This window comes from Astatotilapia calliptera, chromosome 15, assembly GCF_964374335.1.
Source record: "Astatotilapia calliptera chromosome 15, fAstCal68.1, whole genome shotgun sequence".
Lineage (NCBI taxonomy): Eukaryota > Metazoa > Chordata > Actinopteri > Cichliformes > Cichlidae > Astatotilapia > Astatotilapia calliptera.
Window position 1 is genome coordinate 31,624,391 of NC_137436.1, and position 23,747 is coordinate 31,648,137.

Here is a 23,747-nt window from a genome sequence, read left to right on the forward strand (position 1 = left end):
AAATCTCTAAACAAATGTGCCATGATTATGCATCACTGCATACTGTAGCTTAATTAAGCAACAATAGCTTATTGTCTTAGGGAAATCGTGCTTGTTTTACCTTCTAATATGTAGTGACTGTGCATTTGTTCAGAAATCCTCAACTAACTTAAATTCATTAATAAATGAAAAATATTGCCATGAAAGCTGAAATTAAAAAAATGACAAACAAGTAAAAAGATGAGGTAAAACCAGTTGGTGCTTGCAGTCAGAAACTGAAAGTTAATTAAATTTACCTACTTTTCTTGTGGTGTGGAATAAAAAAATGTACTTTTAACCAACCAGCATCTCAATTTTTTCTACACTTATTTCAAAGAAAAGCTTAATATTAAACTCTTAAGCTGTTTACTAAAAGTAACCAAATTAGACAAAACCCAACTTTCAGTATTACAAAAACTGAGTTAAGTCTATAATCTGACATTAATGTCTTACCTTGGAGTGGGAAAAGTGGAAAACATGAAAAATTCACAATAATACACAGGAAAAAACAAGCTACACTGCAGTGACTGCTGCTAATACTGTGTACGTTAGGATGGCCCATAGTGGCTGATTTACAACAGGAGGTTTGAGGTGCAGAGCAACCATATGTATATTCACCAAAATCAGGGGTGTCTAACTCCACACCTTTAGAGCTATTGTCCTGCAGCTTTTCGATGGATGCTTGTTCAGACACACCTGAATCAAATGAATGGCTTGTTAGTAGGCATTTGCCAAACTTGATGGCATGCTGAAGAGGTAATCCAATCATTTGATTCAGCTGTGTTGGAGTAGGGATGCATCTAAAAACTGCAGGACAGTACTCCTGAGGACTGGAGTTGGACACCCCTGACCAACGTCTTAGGTTTCATGCTACACTGAACTAATTAACTAAACACACAGCTTATCTAATAATTTTTATTAACATTAAATCAATACAGCAGAAATTATTACAACTATAAAATAAAATGTTTTCCAATTTGGCATACCACCTCAAATAAATAGTAAAGTCTCATATGGCTATTTAACCCCTTCTTCAATTACTTGCTGCTAGCTGGAACCTCAGAGAGTGGGACTCTTCTGGGTGGTACAACCTTGGGAGAAAAACACAGGTGAGAAGCAAATAATGAATAAAACTTGTGAGTCTTTTATACAAGCAGTCCTACAAAGTGAGAATTTTGTAACTGAAATTATCTCATAAGTTCCCTTTTGAACTATCAAACTCTCTTGGCTCTTGAGGCGGTCGCACTTTCTCCTTCTCCCTCTCCTTTATTTTTCCTGCTTTTGTATAGTCTCACTTATTCTCTAACCCTAAGAGAGTCTCCCAGACTTGTTCTCTAAAAATTTGAATTATGGATTTGATCAACTGGTCCCTTAACGAAACTGACAACTCCTGGGCTTGGGAGAGCCTGATTGTCACGCAGAGACGTTGGCTGCTGGACAATCGATGGTCGGTTGCATCGTGCGTCTGGCTACACTCTCAATGGAGGGCATTGAATGAGATCTACCGATTCAGAACCATGATAACAGAGTTCTGGTTGATTGGAGCTGGTTCAGACCTGGCTTATCAAAGTACAAGAAGCGGCTACAGCTGTTCAAAATCCCACAAGGCTGGCCGATATGATAGATGATGGGCAGGACTGTGAGTACTCAGACTGTGTTTTTTTTTTTTTTTTTTTTTTTTTAAACGCAATATGGATAAGATCTTGGAGAAGCTCATGGCTCTGCTATATGGATGACATCTTGAAGAAGAACAATGGGAATTGAGAGACCTGGTGACCAGTGACGGACATTAGACCTACTGTAAAATTGGATGCAGTTTGTTTGCACTAACCAAAACAACTACCATCTTCATCTCATACGGCCCCCTGGTACCAGCTGGTTGCTCAAGGCAAAAGCTGACGAGAATAACAATTCTCCCTTAGATAACAAGACTGTGTTGTGACTTTCTCCCTCCTCAAAGTCGACCGAAGATTGTTGACTTTTGCCTAACCGAGTGAAGGAACACTTTCTCTCGGCTGAACACGGAACACAAACACACACTCACACCCACACATACGCATGTACACTGACACAGACCCACACTCACCCCCCAGCCCCTCCAAATGCCTTCGAAGCTTATGTGTTCTATGTTGTGAGATGTGATGATTCATGTGCTATGAGCTGAGGTGTTTTTTTCTGTTCTCAAACTGATCTCCTTGTTGGAGCTCCGTCTGGGGGGAGTTCTTTTTTCTCCTCGTCTTTCCTCATGTTGTGCATTTTCTACTGTTATACCTCTCTGACCTGTCTTCCCCATGTGATGTTTTGTAATGTATGTATGGTTGGAAGAGTAAGATGGCGCTGGTAAAAGGTCAGTTGCCTTAACCCTTCGGGGTCAACCTTCGGTATCAATAAAGTTTTATTGAATTGAATTGAATGAAAATTAACACAAGCAAATAAAATCTGCTTTACTAGTTTGTGCAGTTTCCCAAAAAAACGGCACTTTCTACACCTAACATTCACACTCCGATGAATGCATTATTTACTTAAATGGACAATATCTTGCAGAGGATACTTTGATATACAGACTGGAGCAGTCAGAGATCGGACCACAACCTTCCAATTAGCAAATGACCTCCTGAGCTACAGTGTTTGACTGGTACTCTCTGTTTTTGTCATATTTAAATGTATCTAAACATAATGCAATTTGCATTAATACAAATGTAAACTGGAAAAACATTAACTAACAACTTCCCTAGTTTAAAATGCTTTTTTCAGAGTTTGCCTGTTGAGCACTGACTTCACTGTAGAGACTTGTTATGCTTTTTCTGAAAATATTGGCTGTTATAATTTCACAATAGGCCCTTTCTAGGTCTGTGGATGCGGATTCACATCTATTGGAGTTTTTGATTTACTTTGAAGTTTGAAGATTTATCAGTTGATTGGACAAATCTTTCTTTCTGCTATCCTGTGAAATGTATCTGTCTGATATACAGCAGGGAAACCGGAGCGTTCTCTGAAAAAGACTGAAATTATGCATGCACCCAGTAACCAGATGCTGCATGGTTTGTGTTGCTGTGAAATGGCACTGGGGTTCTGAATGATCTCACTCACAGAACTGTAATGCTTTACAAACATGTCATATACCTGAAATATGCTGCTGTGTGAAAAGATTCGAAGAGCCTGCTTATATCACAGCCCCATCTACGCTTCTACTCTCTGTGACTATCTATTAAACTAAGACTGAAGCAGCTTTATGACAAGACCAGAGATGTGGCTAATTGAGTCTTCAAAAGCTTTGATATTAAGAATAAAAAAAACAAACAAACAACAAAACACGTTGTATACGATGCCTTTTTCTAAAAGAATGACTGAAGCTTCCCCAATCTCATTTCAAACTTCAAAGCAGAGTTTCCCTGACAAAATGTAGGTCAAATTTCCACAGACTGCCTCTTTGAATTGTAATCAAGCCGGGGTCTGAGTAATCACGCTTTTCCTCACAGCAGCAAACATTTCTTTCCTATGTCTTTAAACAGGTGAACTTAAGATACTCTACAGCTGATTGTGTGGAAAATTTGCTTTGAAGATGTTCCTGAAGGAAAGTGAGATGTTTAGTTAACGCTAACGCTCTTTGTCTTCTTATGCAGTTGTGAGTGTTATATTAAATAGTTTTTTCACCACATGGACAAGATCTCATATGCTAAAATAACCAGGTGACTACACTACCCAGTCATCACATTAAATAAAGTCATCTTTCTCTTATTTCAGGTGCATTTCAGGTGCAGTGACCCTTCACTCAAAAGAAACAAGTAGGTCCAAATTAATGCTATCAAAGTGCTGCCCGCAGCATAACAGAGCCACTGCAAACACTTCACAAGGCTTCAGGTTTTTCCTTTCCTTTTTCATCTGTCTGTCTTCTAACTTTGAGAGGTTTTTGATTAGTTGGGGTTACACACCTTACACACAGGTCCATTAACAAAATCAACCTTCTACTTGTGAAGACACAGGATCAAACCACAGCCTTTTGATTGGTAAGATAAGATAAGATAAGATAAGATAAACATTTATAACTTGTACACGTGAGTACAAGTTAAGAGCAGAAAAAATTAAGAAAAACACAATAGAATAGGATAAGATAAAATAGGATAAAATGCTTTGTTATAGTAGGAAAAATTGCACTTGGTACTACTGCACATCAGGGCGAAAGTTACAATTGTGTATGCGATGTGTGTGCGTGTTTCTGTCTGCATGTGTGTGGTCATCTGCAGAGACCATGTTGTGGAGTCTGACAGCAGTGGGGAGGAAAGACCTGCAAATCTCTCAGTCCCTCATTGTGGGTGCCGCAGCCTTCCACTGAAGGAGCTGCTCAGTGCTGTCAGAGTCTCCTGCATGGGGTGGGAGATGTTGTCCAACAGGGATGACAGCTTAGCCATCATTCTCCTGTCACTCACCACCTCCACTGGGTCCAGAGTGCATCCTAGAACAGAGCTGGCCCTGCGGATCAGCCTATTCAGTCTCTTCCTGTCCCCAGCAGACATGCTGCCGTCCCAGCAGACCACACCGTAAAAGATGTCTGAAGCCACCACGAGTCATAGAAGGCCTTCAGGAGTGGCCCTTCACTCCAATAAACCTGAGTCTCTGCAGCAGGTACAGCCTGCTCTGCTATTTTCTATAGATGGCGTCTGAATTGTGAGATTGCGTGTTCTACCTCCTGAACCACAGCCACATACGGTTTGGCTATTCAAGAACTTCCCCTCATATTTTTTGGTGGTTACATTAGGATATATTGGTAAGTGATCAGTCCCCATACTCTAGGTATTTAGGGTGAAGCTGCTTTCATGTTGACACTGAGGGTAACAAAAGGCTGCTTTTCAGCCAGAAACCATAAAGATAATAACCAAGTTGTTATCCAACACTAAATAAACCATAGTTTCTCTTTCAAGAAGCCATATGGGATAGTTAGTGGCAACTTGCAATAATTTGCAGATTGCAACCAGATGAATATGCCCCATCTCACCATCCTATTACAAATGTATAGAAGAAACAACACAAAAACCTTCTGTAGAGCTTGTGTTTGGCTTTTCAGGCAACTAATCATGTAGAGATTGTAATCCTTTAGATTGGGCACCCAAGTATTGCAGAAAAAGCTCTGACCTTCTATGAAAGGCAGACATAGCATCCTTAGAATCTCCCAGTGATTTGTCCCATTGTGAAGCCTTGAGCTGAACATTTCCACTCATGGCCTATTGGTGCTTTAAAACTAGACAAGAGCGTCTTACAACGAGAACAAGGCATGGTAGTGACTTATCAATCACAAGGAAGGCACACCAGAAGCACACAACATGACTCAATACTATTACTATTTAAGTCATTACTCAGTGAAGTCAAAAATATGAAGCCTCAAGTGTTTTAAACAATATAATGAGCAAGGGGTGGATTGGACTGAAGAATAAATCAACACTGCATTCTAATTTGCTACTGACTTGTTAATCATACAGTAAATTATACACTTTTGTATTTTCCTTTTTGACTCCAGTCCATAATTTACAAAATAAATATGCTTTTCTTTGTTTTTCCCCAATAAGTAGAGCTAGCCATAGGAAAGAATACCTCTTTTCAAATGTGGAAACTACCTCATTATTTAATGTGGTTAATGTTGCAAAGGACCAATTTTAGTGCAGAGTATGAGCCTTTAGACTTTAGATATTTGGACTTTCCTTTCAGTTTAGTAAGAAAATGTCTTCTATAGATGGCAGGATTTGATATAAATTGCTCATTGCAACAAAAACACGAATCATGTTTTCATACACGAATGAAAACATAATTTTGGCTATTATATTCCATTTCTGTTAATAGAGCCCGCTAAATCCTAAACACTCAACTAGAAAGTGCACCTAAATGCACATATTTAATGTTGTTGTTCAGCCAAGTTCTGAAAGTTCAGCCAACCCAAATATGACTCACTGTTGCGCCCAGTCTTTTCAGACTAAAAATACAGCAGATACAGAAGCAACGCCAGCATGAGGTCTGGTACTGACACCAACAGCTCCAGGTGCCTTCTCTGACTTCTCCCTGCCTCCCAGTGGCGTTGACACCTCACTCCTCGTCTGACTCTCTAATTCCTCAAGGATGTGGGTGGTGTCGACAGTGATTATAGCAGTTGGTTGTGGTGGCCACATGCAGGGGAGTCTTATTTATTCAGGCCAAAAAGTGAGTCTGTTGCAGAAGAGGTTCAAACTGCTTTCATTTGCGTTTTAAAGATGCAGAAAGAAACAAGTAGAAAAAACAAATAATTTTAAGTGTTCATTTCAAAGTGTTTTCATGAAAGGTTTAGTTGTTAGTCAAGTTAAAGTTCAGTCCTTTCATGCCCACTTCAAAAGACAGCAGTGCAAAATGTTTGATACCCCAGAGCTAAGAGCCTTAGTTAGGTCAGGTTTTTTTTTTTTTTTTTTTTTTAAAAGAAGCTTCAGAGTACTTTTACCCTTTGGCTGATTTCACTGATTGCAATATAAAAAGGTGTGCTAAGGTCACAGCATATATAAACACAGCTATTTTACTTCACGCCTACCTAATTTAACAGTATTTCAATCTGCAACTCAGACAGAGAGGCAGCGCCAGCAGCAAGTGAAAGTGACACTACCAATCTGTGAGAGGGGAACTAGAAGAATGTGACAGCTGTCTGTATCAGAAGAGTTTATGTCTGTCCACACTGATGCAGCAGGATGAACCATGTATAGGGTTACAATCTGATTCACATATACCTTTATATTGAATTTTCACCCACATGACATACAAAAAACACCTTAAATCTTCTAACAGAAGAAATGGAAATATGAGGAAAAAGTGAAGTCAAAGTAAACAATGTCTTCTTTCTGAAAGTACAAATCTTTCCCATAATGCTACAGTGACACCAGACAAAACACTGTGACACAACCAACATTATTGTGATTGTGTGCAACGAACCTGTCAAGTCAAACCAAGATCCATTTAGTGACTTAAAAACAATCAATAAAATCTTAAAATCTATTCCAAAATGTAGTGGAAACCAGTATAAAAAAGCAAGCCTGTCAGGAGTCGAGCTGCTGGAGTCTTGTAGATGAAAAAGCAGAGTTTTGCTGATTCCAAATTAAAAGCTAGTTATGATCAAGTATGGATGAAGTGAAGACATGAATTACTTTCTCAAAGTCAGCAGTTGAGAGCACGTTCTTAATCTTCTCAACGGCCCTCAGATGGAAGAAACTTTCTTTAACAGAAGAAATTATATTTTTTATTAAACTTGCAGTCGTGTTACTTTTGAAATGGCTGCTTTAAAGACAGGGACGAGGCAAGAGACCACTCACACTCAGTAGCCCTCTAGCCACGGCGAGACAGCAGTAATATGATGTAGTCCATCTGCTATTTGTTGCTCTCAGCAGTACACACTCATCAACATACTGCCACATCATATCTGTTTGCATTTATGAATTCATTTAATTCAGTTCAGTTTAGTTCAGTTGATTTATATAGGACTAATTCACAACAACAGTCGCCTCAAGATGCTTTATATTGTAATGTAAAGACCTCATGATATGAGACCCACCAATCAAACAATAGCCTTTTGTAAAGCGTTCCCACGTTTCTTGAAAGGCACTATACAAATCTAAGTTATTATTATTGTTATTACTCTGAATAAGCACTTGCCAACAGTGGGAAGGAAAAAATCCAGCAGGCTCAGGCAGGGGCAGCCATCTGCCACGACTGATCAGGGGTGAGGGGAGAGGGAGACAAGTCACACTATGAAGGAGAGACAGAGTTTAATACACCAACATTAATCATTAATGTTGGTGTATTAACACATGAGGTATGAAAAGGTAAATACAGTGGGGCAAAAAAGTATTTAGTTAGCCACCGATTGTGCAAGTTCCCCCACCTAAAATGATGACAGAGGTCAGTAATTTGCACCAGAGGTACACTTCAACTGTGAGAGACAGAATGTGAAAAAAAAATCCATGAATCCACATGGTAGGATTTGTAAAGAATTTATTCGTAAATCAGGGTGGAAAATAAGTATTTGGTCAATAACAAAAATACAACTCAATACTTTGTAACATAACCTTTGTTGGCAATAACAGAGGTCAAACGTTTACTATAGGTCTTTACCAGGTTTGCACACACAGTAGCTGGTATTTTGGCCCATTCCTCCATGCAGATCTTCTCGAGAGCAGTGATGTTTTGGGGCTGTCGCCGAGCAACACGGACTTTCAACTCCCGCCACAGATTTTCTATGGGGTTGAGGTCTGGAGACTGGCTAGGCCACTCCAGGACTTTCAAATGCTTCTGACGGAGCCACTCCTTTGTTGCCCGGGCGGTGTGTTTTATAGGCAAGAGCCTATGAAATCGCCCACAGGTTCGAGCCAACGAAAAGGGCCGCCAGGGCAGTCACGCAGCTTATGCAGCCAGGGGCACGAGTCTCTGCAGCACAGGGGGCCCGAACAGCTGCATTACGGGAGAATGTTCATATGCTAAGCTATGAACCACCAGAAAGAGCTCAAAGACCTATCCAGCGTGGGCGCCAAAGCTGGAGCACATTTAACAAGTCAAGCAGGAAGGAGGCTGTTTGCCATAACTGCTCCCGCATAGGACATCTACAGAGGAACTGCCCCTCTCCTCGCTCACCTGCCCAGAAGCCTGTAAAAGCTGCTAGAGGCCCAGCCCCTGACCCAGGCACAGTGTTCCATAATGGAGGCCAAGATGTGATGTGTGTCCAGATAGTAATACAGGGACGGGAAATACGGGCCTTACTGGATTCTGGTGCATGGCGGCATGTGCTGCCCCTCCACTATTTTAACACCATCCCCGTGGAGTCAAGACCCCAGGTGTAGGCATCCATTGCTCAGACTGTACAAGGCATTGGTCCAGAGGGATTGGCCGTCCTGGGTGAGGTCATCCTGCCTGTACATGTGGGGAGCGGTGTTAAAAATGTAGACTTTCTTTTGGCCGACATGGCTGAGGGCACTGAAGTTATCCTGGGGCACCCTTTCCTGCAACAATCGTGCGCTTGCTTAAACTACGGCCACCAAGAGATAACCCTGTTTGATGAAAAGATACCATGCTTTGGCTTCTGCCCTCAACCCCAGGTGCTTGTTGTTAGGGTGGCACGCACTACGGTTTTGGAACCAGGCGAGTATGTGGTCCCGGGGTTTTCCAGCTTCCGTTGTGCCGCTCATAGAGACATGATGCTAAGCCCCACAAAGGGCTTTGTGGAGAAGCACCAAGTGCTGGTGGCTCACGCAGTTGTACAACCTCGTAAACCCTCTAGCATCCCAATCAGAGTCTTTAACCCTGGGGCTGCAGCTGTTACCTTAAAGCGGGCTGCCGTGGCGGGGGTTCTTCAGCTGGTGCAGGTCCTGGAGGGGTCGGGGAGTCACCCACCAAGGGTCTTGGCAGCCCTCGAGCTTAATGGTACTCCCCCTGCTTCTGTGCCAAGCCATTTGCAGGCCCTTTATGCTGAGAGCAGCCCCGGTTTGACTCATGTTTCCCGCTGCAAACTGGTAGGCCTGCTGCGGTCCTATGGTGATGTCTTCTCCACTGGCCCAAATGACCTTGGTCGCACTGGTGTTGTCCAGCATGACATCCTGACCACGCCAGGGCCACCAGTTAAGCACCCGCCGCGCAGGATGGCAGGGGACAAACAAATAGCGGCCGACCAGCAAGTACAGCATAGCCTGGAGGCTGGGCTAGCTCAACCTAGCAATAGCAGCTGGGCTGCTCCAATTGTGATGGTGAAGAAGAAAGACCAGAGTCCCAGACTATGTGTGGACTATAGACCACTAAATGAGCGAACCCTTAAAGATGCTTATCCCCTGCCACGCATCCAGGACACCCTTGACACACTTTCCACTGCCAAGTACTTCAGTACACTAGACCTGACATCAGGGTACTGGCAGGTAGAGATGACCCCTAGCACTTAAACGAAAAGCAGCTGCATTTTGTACCCGTAAGGGATTGTTCGAGTGGAATGTGATGCCGTTTGGACTGTGCAATGCACCGGCCACATTCCAAAGGCTTATGGACAGAGTCCTGGCTGGGCTGCAGTGGGAGACGTGCTTAGTGTACCTAGATGACATCATTGTCCTGGGACAGGATAGCACCCAGATGCTGCAGCGGCTCGAGCAAGTGTTCATCAGATTGCGTCGAGCCAACCTAAAACTGAAGCCATCTAAATGCTGCCTGTTTCGGGAGCAGGTGGCCTATCTGGGCTATATCATCTCTGCTGGAGGTATTTCCACAGATCCCCAGAAAGTTCAGCAGGTGACGGACTGGCCTACACCCAGACCATCACAGAAGTGCGTCAGTTTGTTGGCTTAGCCTCATACTACCGCCGCTTCGTGGAGGACTTTGCCACAATAACCAAACCCCTCCACGAACTCACTAAGAAGTATGCCCGTTTTAACTGGACTGCTGAGTGCCAGTAAGCATTCCAGGAATTAAAAAAACGACTTACAGCAGCCCCTGTCCTGGGTTACCCACTGGACCAGGGTGACTTGTTCCTTGACACTGATGCCAGCGATTCTGGGATCAGAGCAATTCTCTCCCAAGTGCAATGGAGCGAAGAGCGGGTCTTGGCTTATGGGAGCAGGCGGCTGTCAGCTACCGAACAAAACTATTGTACGACCAGACGAGAGCTTCTGGCGGTTGTGGCGTTCACTTCCTACTTCAGACAGTACCTGCTGGGTAGTGCCGTTCACTGTCCAGACTGACCATAGCAGCCTCTGCTGGCTGACAAGGCTAAGGGAGCCCGAGGGCCAGCTGGCCCGCTGGTTGGAGAAGCTGGCAGAGTATAACTTCCAGGTGCTGCACTGACCTGGGAAAAACCACCAGAATGCGGATGCACTTTCCAGGAGACCCTGCCGCGCTTCATGCCTGTGCACACTTCCAGAGCCCACCATCAACAGCGGCCAGTTCGAGCATAAAGGTGTGCAGTGTAACTTAGAGGACTATTGTACCAGCATAACCCCCCCAGGGCAGCCCCCAGTGGGGGTAGTGGGGCCTGATGGTAACAATGGGAAAAGCTGGGTACCAGGACCAGAGTGTGCACCCGTAGCAGCAGTGGACTGTTGTTCCGGTAGTAGCCACGACAGCCGCCCAAATATCAACCGGTTGGATGAGTCACATCACACTAGCTCGTGGCTAGCCAAAAGAACGACGTGGATATATGCCCAGTTTGGGAATGGAAGGAAAAAGGGGGAGGTCGGCCAGTCTGGGCCGATGTAGCAGCATGCAGCCCATGTTACCGGCACCAGACCTATGGGAATCTGGACCGGCAGCAAGCAGCACACAGGCTGGAGAGCACTGCGTAGCCAAATATGAGCAAACTGTGGATTAATAGAGAGGACACTGAAGTTAGCGTCTTGCTCAGGCCGGAGTTCATTTATTTCTGAGCTACGCATGCACAGACCCTATAGCTAGAGTCTCTCTGGTAGTTCCACAGCAGTGCAAGAGCACCATCTACTGGCATAATGAAACATAACCATGGTCTCGCAACACATAACAATGTCAAAATAAGTCACAATAATAAACAAAAAATAAGGGGGTAATTGGTTTTCTTACAAAAATAAACATGTAGCTTTTTCAACCTGCTACACTCGCAACCAAAGCCTACTGGGCGCAGTGGAAAAGACTGTACCTAAAAGATGGAGTACTGGTGAGGAAATTCCACTGTACAGAAAGTAATGTGTTTTTCCCCCAAATCCTTCTGCCTCACGCCTATCGTTACTCCGTAATGCAGCAGATGCACGATGGCCCAGTGGGCGGCCACTTTGGGGCAGAAAGGACCCTGGCACGCCTGAAGAATAGGTACTACTGGAATAACATGAAAGATGATGCGACCCTGTGGTGCCGCACTTGCACCGGTTGTGCTGAAAGGGCCTGGCCCCTAAAAACCCCCCAGGCAGCGGTACGTGTTGGCGCCCCCATGGAGAGGATTGCAGTCAATCTGATGGGACCGTTGAACGAAACAGAGAGGCATAACCGGTTCATATTGGTGGTACAAGACTATTTCAGCAAGTGGGTGGAGGCTCATCCAGTCCCCGATGAACAAGCACCCACGGTGGCAGAAAAGGTTGTTGCGGAGTGGGTGTGTAGATATGGAGCCCCACAGTCTCTTCATAGTGACCAGGGCACCAACTTTGAGTCAGCTGTGTTCCAGGGGATGTGCGAACTGTTCGGAATCAAAAAGATGCGCATCACGCCGTTTCATCCACAGTCCGATGGCCAGGTAGAGCATTTTAATGCTACCCTTCAGAAGGCCTTAGCCACCACCGCGGAGCGCTGCCACTGGGACTGGGATATAATGATCCCATATGCTGTCATGGCTTATCGGGCAACTAAACACAGCTCCACAGGACCCCAAACATGATGCTACTGGGGTGAGAGATAACCGAGCCTATTGACCTGGTCGCGGCTATTCTTGCCAGTTGACAACACCCCCAACTGCACTGCACCACAGTATGTGGTGCAACTCAGGGAAAGGCTGGAGCTTTCCCACCAACTGGCATGGGAGGCTCTTTGGAAATCTGTTGAGCATGCTAAGAGACAGTACGATAAGAATGTCTGTCAAGTTCAGTATCAAGTCAGCGCTGCAGTGTGACATCTGATCAAAGGGACCAAGAGAGTGCGGCACAAGGTTCGCCAGTTTTTGCCTTCCTATGAGGGCCCCTACTTCGTAGTGGGCCTGCTGGATGATGTGGTCTACTGCATTAAAAAGGGGCCCAGAGCAAAGGCTAAAGTGGTTCATCACGACAGACTCAAGCCTTATCACTCAAGAACGCCGCTGGGCAACAGCTGGGTCTTCCAAGACTCCGACCAGGCTGCACCTATCGAGGTGCCTCCTCCAGCGCTCGACGAAAGCGATTCTGACATCGATTTCGGTCCCTTTGACTTGTGGGAGGCCCCATCTGGGGCAGATCAACCAGATACTGGTGCTTCCCTGAGAACTGGCTCTCCGCCACCCGCTCTAGGAGACGGTAGCGGGTTGCCAGCCAGCCCTGTTCAGCCTTACGTGGATGAGGCTGAAGGACCAGGACATCACCCTACCCTGCCCTACTTCTCTGACATCATCACTAAAAACAGCCATAATGCTTGGGTCTTATTTTCTACAGTTGACAGGCTAACAAACCCTCCTGTGCCAGTGGCAGCTGAACTTCATTCAACCACGGCCTGCAATGACTTTGCCAAATTCTTCACAGACAAAATCCAAAAGATTAGACAAGCAGTTGGTACATCAACAGCAGATCAAGGATATGTACTGTGTCCACCGAAAAACTGTTTAAACACCATCAAACAGTTTCACCTGATTAACAGCAAAGACCTGGAGGACATCTTAGGTCAACTGAACTCCTCCTCTTGCTGTTTAGATGTCCTGCCAACAAGTTTTTTCAAAAAGGTCTCAAAGACTTTAGAGTCAGACCTGTTACAGATCGTCAACTTTTCCTTAATGTCAGGTGTGTTTCCAGAATCACTAAAAACTGCTGTAATCAAACCTATACTGAAAAAGGACAATCTTGACAAGACACAAATGAAAAACTACAGGCCGATCTCAAATCTCCCATTTTTAAGTAAGATCATTGAAAAAGCAGTTTCTCAACAGCTCAATTACTTCTTAAAACAGAATAACTGCTACGATGCCTTCCAGTCAGGTTTTAGACAGAACCACAGCACTGAAACCGCTCTGACCAAAGTGTTTAATGACATATGTCTGAACACAGACAGTGGAAAAATGTCAGTCCTAGTTTTACTGGATCTCAGTGCAGCATTTGATACAGTTGACCACAACATATTACTCAAACGACTGGAGAACTGGGCAGGTCTTTCAGGAACTGTACTAAACTGGTTCAAAACATACTTAGAAAACAGGAAATACTTTGTATCAATAGGTAACTTCACATCCGAGCAGACAAGTATCACATGTGGAGTTCCCCAAGGTTCCATCTTGGGACCCCCTCTGTTTAACATTTACATGCTCCCACTGGCACAGATTATAAAGAACAACAAAATAAACTACCACAGCTATGCAGATGACACACAAATATATATCACAATGTCACCAGGAGACCGAGGCCCTGTACAGGCTCTTGGTAAATGCATTGAGGAAATTAATGACTGGTTGTGCCACAATTTTCTCCAACTAAACAAAAACAAAACTGAAGTAATAGTCTTTGGCGCCAAAGAAAAATGATTACAGGTCACCAGAGAACTTCAATCTATACATCTAAAAACCACAAACCAGGCGAGAAATTTGGGTGTAGTGATGGATGCAGACCTAAACTTAGAAAAACACATTAAGACAATAACAAAATCAGCTTACTATCACCTCAAGAATATTTCAAGGATAAAAGATCTGATGTCTCAACAGGACCTGGAAAAACTAGTCCATGCATTCATTTTTAGTAGGCTTGATTACTGTAACAGCATCTTTACAGGTCTACCTAAAAAATCAGTCAGACAACTACAGCTCATTCAGAACTCTGCTGCTCGAGTCCTCACTAAGACCAAAAAAGTGGACCACACAGGTGTGAAATGTGTGTGTTTAGTTAGTTAGTTTGTTTGCTTGTTTTAATCAATTTTAAATCATGCTTTTTATTTGTTTTTGTTTCTAATGTCTCTGTAAAGCACTTTGAATCACCTTGTTGTTGAATTGTGCTATACAAATAAATTTGCCTTGCCTTGCCTTGCCTTCCTTCAGGTCCACACCCTGTTCCAGACCACAGCGTTTGCGGCGGGCGTCGGACATGTTTGGTGACTGGGTCAGTCACTAGGCTAGTATGTCCAAACTGAGTCAGGGTGTAGGCGGATCGCTGCCCTGCTTAGTCGTTCGAACATAAAAAAAATAAAAAATTGTTCATGTTACATATGTTAAGTGATATGACTGTTGTAGATTGAGTTGTTACAGGGGGCTATTCTTACGTGTACTGTTGGGCTTGTTTGTCTTGCTGTTTGCTGGTAATATGGCTGTCGACGGGCTCAAGTTATTGTTTGAACTGTTTATACTAATGAAGTAAAGCTGGATATAGGGGCAAATGGTATAAGAGAGGGGCAAACGTTCAGCTGTAGTGCCTTAATGTCGTAGCGCATCTTGAATAATATGGGCATCACCTCTAAAAGCTCATGGGATCGATGTAAATGCTGTTGTGTGTGTTTTTTTTTTTTTCTTTCTTTGTGAATACTATATATGTGAAGGACGGGATATGGACATTGACTTGCACCCTCCTCAAAGTGAACCCTGTACATTCTATGTTTTTTTTTGTGTGCAAGATATGGACAGTTGTCTACTTCAAGATTGTTCCCTCCTAAGGATCGCCATTTATGGACTGTGGGCATGACTGCTGTCCCGCATAGAATGCTGTATATTTCCTTGTTAATGGGGGATTCATGTGCTGGAATGATGTTAAGGGTTTAATTATCATCCAGAGTGAGGGTAGTGTTACAGGCATAGTCCTTAAGGGTGAAGCCTGACGGGAAATGTATTCGGGATGTGTGTAGCGGGACTGCCTGGTGCAGGTGTGTAGAAAGAGAGCGGAGAAGGGGAAAAGTAACGGTTAGCTACAGAAGAGACGGAAAGAAAATAAATAAAAGGAATATAATAACTCCCTCGACAGCCAGAGTTGTGTCGGCGATGCTTGCTGTGAGTAAACGGTTTCAGCCATTCGTGCCTTGGAGAAGAAATAAAGTTCGGTGAAGCAGTTTCCTACGGCTCCTTTGATCTTTTTGCTAGCAGAGTTGACCTGTATAGTAAGCTGTTGCCGGCTACGAGCCAGTTACGGAACCTTCAAGTAACTGCCAGAGGTTTCCTTACTACGGTTTGGGGCCGCGGATCTGGCGCGGTAACACAGAATTTTAATTTTTTTTGAGTCTTTATTTTTCAGACAACTTTTTACTTTTACTCCTTAAATCTTTACACAAATATCTGTAAATATCAGTCAAAACACACATTGTGAAATGCCATCCAAAGCTTAGCTTTTTGTACTATGGTGAATTTACAATAGCGCACTGTATTGCACTGGCACACAGTGGCTGTGGTGTGCACCAGTCTAACATAGCGCCAGAGTAAAGTAATTTGGTTTTACTATCAAATAGTTTTTAGGGTATTAGCATATGCTTCCCCTGGACCATCTCAATCCATGACCTCAGATCTTACAACCAAAATATCCACTGGTGTTACTGAAAAAATTGAAACATCACCTGGCTGGTTCAAAGTATCATTGTAACAACATAAATTATGCTGATATGTTGTTCAAAATGTGGGAACCAGCTTTTGCTGTTTGGGTATATGAGAGAACCTTGTATCAAGGGACCCAGGTAGTTTCAGGTGGATTTTCTTCAAAGACCCCTGATTGGACCATTTTTTCTTTTGGCAACCAATTAGATGTTCACATGTCAGGTACATTATCAGGTATGCTACAGCGAGCACCTTGTGAGCTTTCTGATCACTGATGGTCTTAAAATTAATTTTGTTGAGTTCAATTACATCAAAAGCTGTCACGGTCTCGAGTCAGTGACCTAGTGTTTTGATTTTTGATTTTGTCATTATTTATCATCTCTAGTCTTTTGGGTTCAATGTTAGAGTTTTTAATCTTCTGGTTTCTGTCTCTGTGTTCAATGGTTGCTCTGTCTCTCCTGTCAGCTGTATATTCTCTGGTGAAGTCTGCGTCTCTGTGCCATTCTTGCAAGGTTGTATTGTGTCATCTCAACAAGATTAAATGCAACAAGTTTTAAGTTGTTGAATTTTATGCAGATCGTTGATCATTTACTTATGTTCACCATAGAAACATAGAACCATTTTATTCAAATGACAACTTGTGAATGTAATAATGAACCAATTTCACTTTTTGGCTAAGTTTGGCTGGCAAGGTGTATTCAGAAATAGTGTGGGCATGATGCAGATACACATATTTACAAAGTAACTGTCATGGTCCTGGGTCATTTGACCCAGCGTTTTGTGTTTTCTATTATTATAATATATTCTGGTTGTGGTTTCTAGCTTGTTGGTTTTGGTTCGGTTCTTCCTCAGTTTAGTGTTAGTCATCCCTGCCTGTGTGTTCCCTCTGTGTAAAGTCCGTGTTTCTTTGTATGTGTGAGTTCCTATTTTATTTTGAAGGTCAGTGTCTCAGGTTATTGTATTCTGTTTTACTTCTCTCAGTCTCATCAGCTCCAATTTTCCCCAGCTGGGTCTCCTCCTGTTTCTCATTGCCTCTTTGTGTATATAAGCCCTGTGTTTTCCGGTGTGCATTGCTGGTTTGTCTGTGTGGTTCCCTTCATCTGTCTTCATCTCCCTGCATCTCTGTTTGTGTTTCAAGGTTTCAGGTTTGTTTTATTCTTAGTTTCCCAGTTTAGGTTTTGTCAGTTCTGTTCTCGCCACCCTTGCCTTTTGTTGTATTTCATCCTCCTCAATAAAAGCTCACTCATATCAGTAGTGCCTGCATCTTGGGTCCTTTAATAATTCCCACACAGTTTGCCCTGCTAACCATGGCAGTAACAGAATAACAAAAGCCTATAATTTCATTTCAAATTTCATTAAAACTGATGCACAAACTTCTAGGACATTCTGTATCACACAACAAACCATATTATTAGTCAGATAATTCCAATAAAAATTATCCAAAAGGTACCAGCAGTACAAACACAGTGGAGAAATCCAGTCCAGTTACTCAAATAAGTTTCAAGGTCTATATCCAAAAGGTAAAAAAATGCAGTGGGCTGCTTTTAATGATGCAAATTTGGCTTGATTTTACAGCACCGATTCCGTGTGAAAGAATATTTTCCAAGAGTCGCACAAGTTTACAGAAAAAAATATGGATGAAAGTTTGTTACATATGAAGTATTCTACATATACTTCTCAGTAATGTGTTCTGACACCTTCCGCTTCCCACATTTACCCACTTAGCAAACACCATTATTATTTGTGACTCTTTACAGTACAGCAGAAAAAGACCAGGCTGTTGATATTAAACCTCCTGCTAATGATAAATTGGAATTAAAGGAGAAAACTTTGTGCATCCTCTCGCCTGTTCCCTGTGCTCCTGTAACAATTGATTTCCTCCTCCGTGATCAATAAACTCTTATCTTGGAGAACTGATCAACTTCTCTCATTAGTTGGAAAAACTCTGCATTTATATTGCTTAAGTAACACTGGGATAACAAAGGTTGTGTTAATAAATTAGCCAATTAAGATGTAAGCTATAGTACCTAAAATGATCTCTCTGTAAAAGTTTATATAAATTCAGAGCTGTGTAAGTTTTAAAGCGCTCCTCCAAAAGAGACCTATAACTGAGTTCTGGGCATTTTGTCTCAGTTTTTCATAGTTGCTAAGACACATTTCCTTTTTTTCTTTAAAAGAGTAGATATAATTTTACAAAACATCTGAGTCTGCAAAACCAAACAGTTACATTAAACTACATATAACAGTGCTGTATACATTTTAATAAAGTAAAAAGTAAACTGAAGTCACAATAAATGCAATAAGACTTGGATTACCACATGTTAGCTCTTTATAATGCTCATGCTTATAATGCTAATGCTCTTATAACAGAAATACATGCTCGAATTCTCAATCCAGCAAACTAATTCATTTGTTTGTTGCCTTTGGGGTGAGTTTTCATGTCTGGGAAATACAACAGTGGAATGAGTTAATGGTGGAGTATTTCCCACACAACCCAAACTCTGAACTACTACTTTAAAAAAAACAGGGAAAAAATGCTGTGAGGTTTCACCCCTAACAAACTCACAGATCTGTGGAGGACAGTCGGTCTGATAGCTGAAGGCTCTGCGACATTCACTTTTTATTAGTGTACAATTAACTGAGGGGCCAGGAATGAATTTGAGTGTCAGAACCAGACTGTACTGTAATTAGATCTCATTTTCAGGTATCTGTACTTCACTTGAATTTGATTTTTTTGACTACTTTTTACTATTGCCCCCTACATTTTTTTTACACAAATATACACTCAACAAAAATATAAATGCAACACCTTTGTTACTGCTCCCATTCCCCATGGGATGGACGTAGAGACCTAAAATTCATTCCAGATACACAATATAACCATCCCTCCCAAACAGTGGTCACAAATCAGTCCAAATGTGTGGTAGTGGGCACATCTGCTATATTGAGATAATCCATCCCACCTCACAGGTGTGCCACATCAGGATGCTGGTCTGACATCATGAGTAGTGCACAGGTGTACCTCAGACTGCCCACAACAAAAGGCCACCCTGGAATGTGCAGTTTTTTGCTTTATTGGGGGTCTGGGGACCCAGAACCGGTCAGTATCTGGTGTGACCACCATTTGCCTCATGCAGTGCAACACATCGTCGCATGGAGTCTATCAGATTGTCAATTGTGGCCTGTGGAATGTTGGTCCACTCCACTTCAATGGCTGTGTGAGGTTGTTGGATATATTCGTGGGAACTGGTACACGCTGTCGTATATGCCAGTCAAGCACATCCCGAACATGCTCAATGGGTGACATGTCCGGTGAGTATGCTGGCCATGCAAGAACTGGGACATTCTCAGCTGCCATCTGCCCTGAACAATGTGAACCATGATTCATCTGTGAAGCGCACACCTCTCCAACGTGCCAGATGCCATCGAATGTGAGCATTTGCCCACACAAGTCTGTTACGGCGACGAGCTGGAGTCAGGTCAAGACCCCGATGAGGACGACGGGCATACAGTTGAGCGTCCCTGAGACGGTTTCTGACAGTTTGTGCAGAAATTGTTTGGTTGTGCAAACCAATTGTTCCAGCAGCTGTCTGGGTGGCTGGTCTCAGACGATCTTGGAGGTGAACCTGCTGGATGTGGAGGTCCTGGGCTGGTGTGGTTACACGAGGTCTGCGGTTGTGAGGCCGGTTGGATGTGCTGCCATATTCTCTGAAACGCCTGTGGAGACGGCTTATGGTTGAGAAATGAACATTCAATGCACGGGCGACAGATCTGGTTGACATTCCTGCTGTCAGCATGCCAATGCATGCTCCCTCATTGCTTGTGGCATCTGTGGCATTTTGCTGTGAGACAAAACTGCACATTCCAGGGTGGCCTTTTGTTGTGGGCAGTCTGAGGTACACCTGTGCACTACTCATGATGTCAGATCAACATCCTGATGTGGCACACCTGTGAGGTGGGATGGATTATCTCAATATAGCAGATGTGCCCACTACCACACATTTGGACTGATTTGTGACCACTGTTTGGGAGGGATGGTTATATTGTGTATCTGGAATGAATTTTAGGTCTCTACGTCCATCCCATGGGGAATGGGAGCAGTAACAAAGGTGTTGCGTTTATATTTTTGTTGAGTGTATATGCTTTTTACTTCTTACATTTCCAAAACAGGCTTGTGACTGACTTGAAACAATAACACATGAAACCCAGGCCTATTCCCATATTACTCACCAGGGGATGTCGCATACAAAGAGAGGGAAGATGCAAAGCCAACAAAAGAAGAAACTAAAAACAAACAAATGTCACACAGTGGAAATTTGTATTTATCTTGTATATTGTTTTTATTCTGATTTTTAGTGTTTATTTATGAGTGTTGTTTTGTTTGCATGGTTTTATTCTGTTTCTATTGCATGGTTTTTAGTGTTTTATGTGACATGGTTTTTATCCACTGTGGACTGGCTGCACATGGGACAAATTAGCTGATAGGGACCACCTGCTGAGGCAGGGGTGTGTCCAGAGGTGGCCTATCAGCTGTGTAAAGACCTTTTAAATACAGGCTAGCTGAGCACTGAAGGAGAGAGGCTGGAAGGTTAATGCGAGATGGCCAGTGTGATGCGGCGGCCAAGTCCTGACCTCATGGAACGGCAACAGTAAGAGACAACGCGTGTGATTGGCAGCAGGGCAGAGGTTTACCTCTGCCTGCATTTGTGAGTAGGGTCTCTACTGTTGTTTACTGGGTGCAGCTGGATTGGGAGAGGGTCACCATGGCCATGAGCCAGGGCCGCTTCTGGGACCATTGTTCTGGCCCCTATTTGTTATGTTGCAGGACACCGACGCAAGGGGAGCTGTGGCGGTGGTCGCATCATGGATTCGGGTGCAGAACGCAAGCCGGGCTGGGAAGTGATGGGCCAGCGGAAGGACAAGAAGATGGGTGGCTCTTTCTTGTCTGCTGAAGACGGGGCTGGCGTGGACTCTGCTCTAAAGGAGGAATTCCTGGCCTGCTGATGGACCCATAATGAACATGTGGCCTAATTATAGCAAGGGGGGGGGGGGGGGGGGGTTAGTGAATGTAGAAAATGGTAGTTTTACGGGTTTTAGAATTGTTTTTAGTAGAGAGCAAACATTTTATTATGTACATTTTAAGGGTGTTTTATTTGTGCTCCCTGGCCTAGTAATAAACTGTTTCTGATCAGACCTGCTTCCTCTCTGTGCCCGTGGTATCTGACTTGCTTGCTCCCCCTTGTATTTGAAAGAATCTTTCTTTTTAGCGTGACATTCTGGCGCGACCGCTTTAGTGTCCGCCGCGCGTTACACAAACAAAACAAAAAACGTGTGGGCCAGTGTTTTATTTATTTATTTATTTATTTATTTTTATTTGGCCCAACAGCGGAACAACTGCAGGTACCAGTCTTAAACTGTGGTTGGGGTACTTCACCATCTAGCTAGCTCTACAGAAGAGGAGTGATTATTAAGGGTGTCGCAGGCAGAGGTGGGACCAAGTCATTGTCTTGCAAGTCTCAAGTAAGTCTCAAGTCTTTATCCTCAAGTCTCAAGTCAAGTCTCAAGTAATGTCAGGCAAGTCAGAGTCGAGTCTCAAGTCACTGGTGTAAAAGTCCGAGTCAAGTCACAAGTCTGAAACTTTGAATTTCAAGTCCTTTCGAGTCTTTAAAAAAAAAAAAAGAAAAAATAATGTTGCAGTTATGCTAAATGTAAATATTAGACCATGTAATTTTAAAATCTGTGTTTTTCTCAACACATGACAAAATAGTGAACTTAGAAAATATACACAAATTGTGAAATTGCACCTCTTTAAAATGCAGCTCAATTAAACCTAGCTCCAAGAATAATTTTCACCAACAGTTCTGAGATACGCTGCATGTTATTCTTGGATGCGGTTGTAGGGCCAGCTTTAAAATCGCATGACAAAAATATCATACACATAAAAAAAAAAACTGTATCACCAACGTAGCCTGGACAACATTTGCTAGTTAGATGAAGTCAGCTATCTCATCGTAGCATATTTATTTCAATTCAATTCAATTCAATTCAATCTTAATTGGCAGACTTCACGTCCATAAAAACAAGACAAAAAAAAAAACAAAAAAAACCACACACACACACACACACAACACTCCCCCCCCCCCCCCCCCCCAACACAAGGTATACACCATTAAATATATATATGTATATAAATAAGTATCTAAAACATTTGTAAAAATATAAAACCATAATATACATAAAACACAATTACTTAAAATAAATCAATAAATACACAAACACTTTAACCAGTGCTTTCTGAGACTGGATGAGTAACGGGAACCACTCACTGTCGGATCTGTGAGTGCTAAAATTATACTGTTACTCGAACCATCCAGTCGTTCTCTAAAATTGAACATTAGCTTCCTTAAAAGTGCTTTAAAAGTCCAAACACCCACAGCTACAAACATCTGGCTGGCACTACCACTTCTAGGTATCTTGCAAAGGATTCTCATCGCATCATTATATGCAACATGCAGCTTCTGCATGCTACATTGTTTGTAGGATGACCACAAGGGGGCAGTATATAGCGGTGTGCAATACGCTTTAAACAAAGCCACTTTAACTGGAAGTGAACAAAAGCTGAATTTGCGTGCAATAGTATTTGCCTGCACATAGAGCTTACACCGTTGTCTGTATATGTCATCATCATCATTCATTTGCTCAGTAATAAAGTGACCGAGATATTTCACCTTTTTATGAACTTCAAGAGTTTTTTGTGCCAGTTTAAACAAAGGGAAATTTAGCTGTTTATCCTGCTTGGTTCTACATATCAAAACAGCACTTTTAGCAGCATTGTACTCAATGTCATATTGCACACCATATTCAGTACAGACATTAAGAAGATCCTGTAACCCAGCACTGCTTGGACTAAAAACAACCAGGTCATCTGCATACATAAGATGATTTATCAGTGCTTTACCTAATATACACCCAGTGTTGCAGGCTCTCAGCTGTATGGACAAATCATCGACATATAAATTAAATAAAATTGGAGACAAAATCCCACCCTGTCTGACACCATTGCTGACACCAAAGGGGGCAGAAATACTGCTTCCCCATTTAACCTGCATGTTCTGATGAGCGTACCAGTAAGAGAGAATCCTCACGATGTACTGAGGAACTCCCCATCTCTTCATTTTATCAAAAAGTTTTCTGTGGTTCACTCGATCAAAAGCCTTAGAGGCATCAATGAAAGACATGAGGACAGATGAATTTTTAGCCCTATACAAACTGACTATTTCCTTGAGTGCATATATGCACATGTCAGTGCCGTGCTTTGAAGCCAAACTGATTATCCAGAGAAGAGATGAACACACTAACTCTGTCAAACAAGATTCTTTCTAACACCTTAGATAAAATACTGGCTAGTGCAATTGGCCTGTAATTATCCAAGCAGCTCACTTTTGCAGCTTTGTCTTTCATAACTGGTACCAGTAAAATACACAGCATTGAGTCTGGTAATATGCCATGAATCATAAACCCAGTGAAACAGAGTGCTAAAAGAGGAGCTAGCCTTACA

At 42.8% G+C, this 23,747-nt stretch overlaps 1 long non-coding RNA gene across 1 annotated transcript in view; it reads left to right on the top strand.

The window, feature by feature from the left end:
- LOC145420611 (uncharacterized) overlaps positions 1–21,878 on the top strand; it is a 250,083-nt gene extending 228,205 nt beyond the window's left edge. Inside the window, exon 2 of the long non-coding RNA XR_013901934.1 lies at positions 21,672–21,878. This is a non-coding gene — a long non-coding RNA (uncharacterized LOC145420611). The remainder of the gene's footprint in view (positions 1–21,671) is intronic.
- The last annotated feature ends 1,869 nt before the right edge of the window (positions 21,879–23,747 follow it).